Raw genomic sequence first — 6,920 nt, 5'->3', positions numbered from 1 at the left:
GCTCCTTATTTGGGGAATTTCTTGGAGGTGTTTTTAGATTATTTCTGTATATTCTCATCACGTAAGGAGCATGTCATGAAGGTTAGGTTAGCCTTCCAAAGGGTCAATGATGCGAATGGCAGTCTCAACCCTGAGAAATGCACCATTGGAGCCACTCAAGGGAGGTTACTGGGACATATTGTCCCATCCGAGGGCGTCAAGCCTGCTGACCCCGAGAAGGTAGAAGCCATCCTCAAGCTCTCCCCACCAACAACCAAACGTCAGGTACGCTCATTTGTCAATCTAGCAGGATACTATCGCCGCTTCATTGATCAATATGCTGCTTTGACACGACCCATGACTATGCTATTGAAAGATGGGGTTGATTTCTCTTGGAATGAGGATTGTGATCATAGCTTTGCACAAATCAAGAATGCTCTGGCTTCAGAACCCATTCTACACAATCCAGATTGGTCAAAGACTTTCTATATCAATCCTGGGTTTGGTGAGCACACTCTAGCAAGTATTCTTCTCCAGCAAGGGGAGGATCGGTTCATGTATCCCGTTTGATTTGCTTCTCGACAATTGCTCGACACTGAGCGATGCTATTCAGAGGCTGACAAGCATGCCTTGTCCTTGGTACTGAGGCAATTTTATCAGTAGAGATAGAGATTCCGAAGTAATATTATAAAATGTAAGGTGGCATGGTTCCTCCATGTGCCACCCCTCCACCTAGGCTGCATTTAGTGAGATATGGCTCAAAGTCCATGGGAGAAGCAATATAAAATAGGTGGAGATGGATATTATATTGGATTATTCCCTCCATGTAGGATAGGCTCATATGGGGGAGGTATAGATAGTCCAAGGATGCAATTTAAATAATGGGAAAGTAGGATGAGGTGGCAAGATTCCTTGTGCCAACCCTCCACTTGTCCTCCTAGATGTTTGAATGTATTATAAAATTGGGAAGAGACCAAGGGAGTATCATAGACTTGGGATATGGGAGTTGATATATGTGGAAAAATGTGGCCAAGCGTTATCGCACACAATTGAGAGTGCGTAACGGCCTAGCCCACATGGGAGACTCTTCCACACACACCATGCATGTGGGAGGAGGCATTTATTGGGATAGACCCCCTCTCTTGGCTATAAAAGGAGGGGGCTATTTCTTGATGAGACACGCTCATTCTTGTAAAGCCACCTAGCTACTACTTAGATATTTCCCTCTCATCCTTTCTTTCAAATAAAGCATGGTCCTCTTTCCTTGATGTCTCCCTCTTTACATTCCTCCACCCATGTACATACTCCTCTTTCCCCTCTCCCTCTCCCCTTGTGCCATAGTCTCCCTCTTCTTTCCCTCCCCTTCTAATCCCATTTCCCCTCCCATGATAACGTTTCGCCCTCACGTTCTCCTTTCGTCTATGGCCCTTAAGCGTCGCCATGCTTAGTGACTAGCCCCTTGTCCTGATTTCTTTTCTGGCTAACAGTGGCAAAGAAACCAAGTCCCAAGTCTTATTCTATGAATGCATCTCTGATTTCATAGCATACTCCCACTTGCACTGATCCTCGCACATCATAGCCTCTCTGTAGGCACAAGAAGGCTCCCTGCAATTAGTAAGCATCACATCGTTTGCCCCTGGAACAAATCTCTCAGGTGGTGTAGACACTCTAGATGATCCTCTCAAGGGCATTTCAGCTTTCTATCCCACCTACATATCAGCCACATTTGGCTCATCATTTCCACCAATAGATGATCCATCATCTGTCCTTGATTGTGTACCTATGGAAGTGCGCGGTGGCACCATTTTTTGGACATTAGGTGCATGGACAGCTTGCTGTCTATCAACATATGTGGGTGAATTCACATCCTGCAAAGTGATTCTCCTCATTTCCACATCCCTCATGGGTCTCTTATACATCTTCTTCTCATTGAAGACCACATCATGGCTTCTAGATCCCAAAGATGATAGTTCATCTCTCCACTTTGTATGATCTTCTTTGCTTCTAGATCCCAGAGACGATAGCCCATCTCTTCACTTTCACCATAACCTAAAAATATGCATTTTCTAGACTTAGGATCTAGCTTCTTCCAAAGCTATTTTGGCACATGTGCATATGCCTCACACCCAAATATACGCAAATGAGAGTAAGAGGGTTTCTTGCGACTTCATGCCTCTTGAGGAATACCACCATCCAAACTCTTATAGGTGATCTATTGATGAACTGCAGTCTTCATTGCCTTAGCCCAAAAGCCACCTAAAAGACTTGCATTGGAAAGCATACATTGCAACCTTTCCTGAATGGTGCGGTTCATCTGTTGTACAACTACATGTACAACTACATTTTGCTATGAAGTACGAGGGGATGTGAGCTCCCTCTTGATCCCACGTGTATCACATAAATGCTGAAATTCATGAGAGATGAACTCTCCACCATTGTCAGTCCGTAGGTATTTAAGCGTTCTACTTGACTGATTTTCAGCCAAAGCCAGCCATTTCTGAAATACGTGGAACACATCTCTCTTCCAAGCTATAGCATAAGCCCATACTTTCCTAGTTGCATCATCAATGAATGTCACATAGTATTCAACCCCGCCTAATGACCATGTAGGCATGGGACCACATGCATCTGAATGCACTAAATTAATCCTTTCAAGCTCTTTCTTTCATCTTATTTTATGGGCTGATTTATTCTGCTTCCCATAGAGAGAATTCTCACAAAATTCAATGTCAGAAAAACTCAAATGCGGTACATAACCCAAACTGCATAAGAGTTTTATTCCATTCTGGCTCATGTGCCCCAACCGATAATGCCACAAAGTACTTGGTTGCTTGGTTATTGCAACAACATGATTAGACACCCCTGATACATGTAAGGAATACAATGTCCCGCACTTGGCATCTCTTGTCAAAACCATAGAGCCCTTTTGAATTTTTCAACTCTAAAAACAAAAGGTGGTCTAAAAACCAGAATCATCTTGCTAACCCACCCCACTGAAATAAGACTCTGGTCAACTTAGGCACATGTCTCACATTTTTCAAAACAAATGTAGACCCATTTGCAAAAGAAAACTTTATGTCACCTACTCCCACCATGGATGCTTTTATCGAAGCTATATTTATATATTAATATAAAATCCTAGCGAAACTTTATCGAGCTAGTTTTTATAGTTTCATGGTATTGATAGAATATAGCGCACTTTTGTATATTTTCTTTTAAAATTTGAGGTAAAAGTTGTAATTCTTGGCGGAACTTCCAAAATTTTCACATTAAAGTTTTAAATCCTGATGAATGTTTCAAACATTTATTTTTATAAGGGCATACAAACTTTCGACACCAATATAAAAGTTTCACTTCTTAACGAAAAACACTATATTCAAAATTGTTGGACTTTTTTTCAAAATAGGTTACCTCCACATCATAATAACATAGAACACTCAAAAATGGGTATTTTTAGAGCACTACATATCTTCACCTGCACACAACTATGGCCTACAAAATAAGAGTAGAGGTATAGTGCATAGGGAAGGGAACGTGAGGGGAAGGAAAATTCCTTTTTAGTATGGTATTTTGCACATTTGATGTTATAAATGAACTCATTGTCCCTTTTCCAATCGTTTTGACAACAAACATGACCACATTTTCAAATTTCTAGTGAAAGTTATGATGGAAACAGGGGAAGGTAAAAAATTTGGGTTTATTACTAACATACAACCAGAAATCACAAAGTACATAAGCTTAAAGAGACAAGCATAATTTCCAATCAATTTTATTTTCTCATTAATTTTGTAATTAATTATTAATTAATTTACTAATTAACAATATTTACTAATTAACTTCTCTTAACAATATAATGAATTGTTAATTAATCGTCAAACTAGTTGTTATATTTTACTAATTAATTTGTTATTATTTATTATTTGAATAGTAAATAAATTAGATAACATGTATATGATAATCCAAGAGTTGTTGCTATCAACATAGAGGTGGTGTAAAGATACACCTTTTTTTGAAAATGATGCATGAGATATCTTCTCTTATGCCTCTAAATCTCTTCTAGAGTCATTAGTCTACTTTGTTGCAACCCATTGATGCACAATTGGAAACTAAACCTTAAACCCTAAACCCTAAATGCTAAACCCCAAATCTTAAAAGCTAAACCCTAAACCCTAAAATGTAAAATAAGTTCCTTTGTTTAAGATCTGAACCCTAAACCCCAATTTAATGGCATAAAATTAGAAAAAAATCAAATTCTAAAAGAATTTTTTTGAGAAACCCCCATTTATGTTGTTAATTTCTTTAAAAAATCAAAATGTGAACAATTGTTCTAAAAAACCCCTGTTTTGAGGTACAAAATGAAAAAAAAAAGTGAATATGTTTTTTGGGGACAAAAAGCAAAAAATTTCAAATCTAAGAACTTTTTTTAGAAACCCTAAGTTTATGCTATTAATTTGAAAAAAAATTCAAAATGGGACATGGTTTGAAAACTCTCATTTTTTGGTATATATTTGATTAAAAATTAGAGACAAGGGGAGGGTAGCACGTGTGTGTATAAAAAGGGGAAGAAGGGAGGAAGTGAGGGGGGAGTTGGGAGAGGGGGAGTACTAGGGAGTAGGAGAGGGAGAGGGGGGGACGAAGAGGAGGGAAGAGGGAAGGTGATGGAGGAGGAAGTAAGGAGAGGCTCTAAGGCTCTCAGCAATTGCTGAGTTTTAACAAATGTAATCTCTTTTGTTCAATTTGAGGCTCTCAGTATGCACTATTGTTAATTTTTATGCATTGAGTTGTTATGGTCGCTATCTGTAATCTTTTGGCCTCTAACGCTCTCAACAATTGCTGAGTTTTTATAACTGTAAGATTTTCAGTTCAATTTTTACTCAGTATAAGTTGTTACTTTTTATAAAACCTATTATTGGATGTAGATGTAATCTCTTTTGCTCAATTTTTACTCAATGTATTGTCGTTGATTATCTGGATGGCACCACAGGGCCTCCAGTCACCACGATGGCTCGAAATACTTTTTCCCTCATTTAGGATTTATTGCGAAATAAGGAATAAATATCAATAAAGTAGGACTATAATTTCCTTGGTTTAGGACTAAAATAGCTCCAACAACCCAGCGCGATGGTTGCATGGAGATACATCTAGAAAAATACAATTAAAATTTTAGAAAATGCAATTGATGATATGGCCCTAGGAGCAAGGGCCATATCGACATACATTATACAATATCCAGGATGTTGCTGGACAGATATGGGATGTCGATATGGTCCTTGCCACTAAAGGGGACCCCTCAAGGGCCATTCTGTCTCTCTCTCTCTCTCTCTCTCTCACACACACACACACACACACACACACACACACACACACACACACTTTTGCTATCAAGGACAAAAATCTTTTGAAGCTATAGTGCTCCGAGGGCCGATTACGTGCACGGTGGAGTGCTCTTAAAAAAGTGTGAAACATAAAGTGTAGTGCGCTTTCTGTAAGCTATAAGTGTTGAAATGGTGAGTGCTTGTGAAAAATCACATGCAAGATTGTGCGAAAGGGCGTGTTTTTTGACAATTGTGCATGACACTTGGTGATATCAGCTAGCCTTTTTAAGGCCGGTGACGAATAGACGCTCTCTCTCTCTCTCTCTCTCTCTCTCTCTCTCTCTCTCTGTGTTGGAGCTGCTCTCTCCCCAAGCTACATCATCCTGTGTAAAAGTCCCATTCTTACTATTGTGACCTCTGCAAGTATCGTGAGGAGTAGGAGTACCTCTTCTGTGTTCCACAACACCAAAATGCATTGGATGAGTGGATCCCTTGCACCTAGATCTTGAATGACATGAAAGGATTAGCAAAAGGTCCACATAAGCTTCCAACAAGAGCATTGATATCTTGCATAAGTGGAAGGGCCGCATCTTGAAATTCAAGTTTGGGAAGAAAGGATGGCTTGCAAAGGTGCAATACGTCTACATGGGAAAGGACATGCGGCTGCATCCATCATTCAACCAATCAAGGATACCATCACACTGTAAGGATTTCTGTCTATGTACCTTTTTCACCTGTAAGTGTAAGGAGTCCATTTGGAAATTTTGCGTTGGCTTTATAAGAGCTCTTATTCATGGCAGATGTATTCCCTTTGGACTTTGAGGAGTGGGAACAAGTTGAGTCATTCATAGGTAGGTTCACTACGATTCATGAGGATTTAGGTGAGCAAATGCATGCTGGGAAGAAGTCGGCCTCCTTGTGAAAGAAGAATGTGTATTGGCATAATGCAACACACATCACTCAAAGGACGACATCAAGCTATGGCCGTCTGTAAACCATTGCACCACCACACCTTCAAGACATGGATTGCAGCATGGTGAACTTGAGGACATTGGAATCGTGCAAGGCCAAGATTGCAAAGGATGTGGGCATGGCCATGAAGTTCACATTTGGATCCAAATGGGCAAGGCTGCCTTGGTTTATGCCTCTACACATTTTTGTTTCTTGTTTTCATAATATGCATATGCATAGAAGAAAAACTACATGTGGTCTTGCAAGTATGTAGATGAAAATTCTCTTGAAGTTTTACTTGGGGCAGATTGGGGAACTAGATCAGGTGAACAAAAGGGTGATGTGTTTCAATGCCATGCATGTAAGGACAATGTGGTTATTAGATTTATTAGATACCGTATATCATGCCAAATGTTTTCTTTATGTGGTGCTTGCCTGTGACGGAAGCAGGAAGACATTGGAAGAAAACAAATGGTCGGTGCCTTCCCCTTAACTCTATTGATGAAGATAATACAGGGGTAAGTTTGTCTATTGATGTTGATCAGAGAGATGTCAAGAATGTGACTGCTATCACATTGCAATGCACTCTAAGGGACGTGCGAGAACACCTATTGGTCATGGAGGATGGCATTCCAGAGTCCTTTGAGTTTACGTTAAATGGTGAAAAGATCGACC

This window comes from Dipteris shenzhenensis, chromosome 26 (assembly GCF_047967505.1).
Source record: "Dipteris shenzhenensis isolate YYH24624 ecotype China chromosome 26, Dip_SZ_1.0, whole genome shotgun sequence".
In the NCBI taxonomy this organism is placed as follows: domain Eukaryota; kingdom Viridiplantae; phylum Streptophyta; class Polypodiopsida; order Gleicheniales; family Dipteridaceae; genus Dipteris; species Dipteris shenzhenensis.
Note: the sequence above shows the minus strand (reverse complement) of the source record.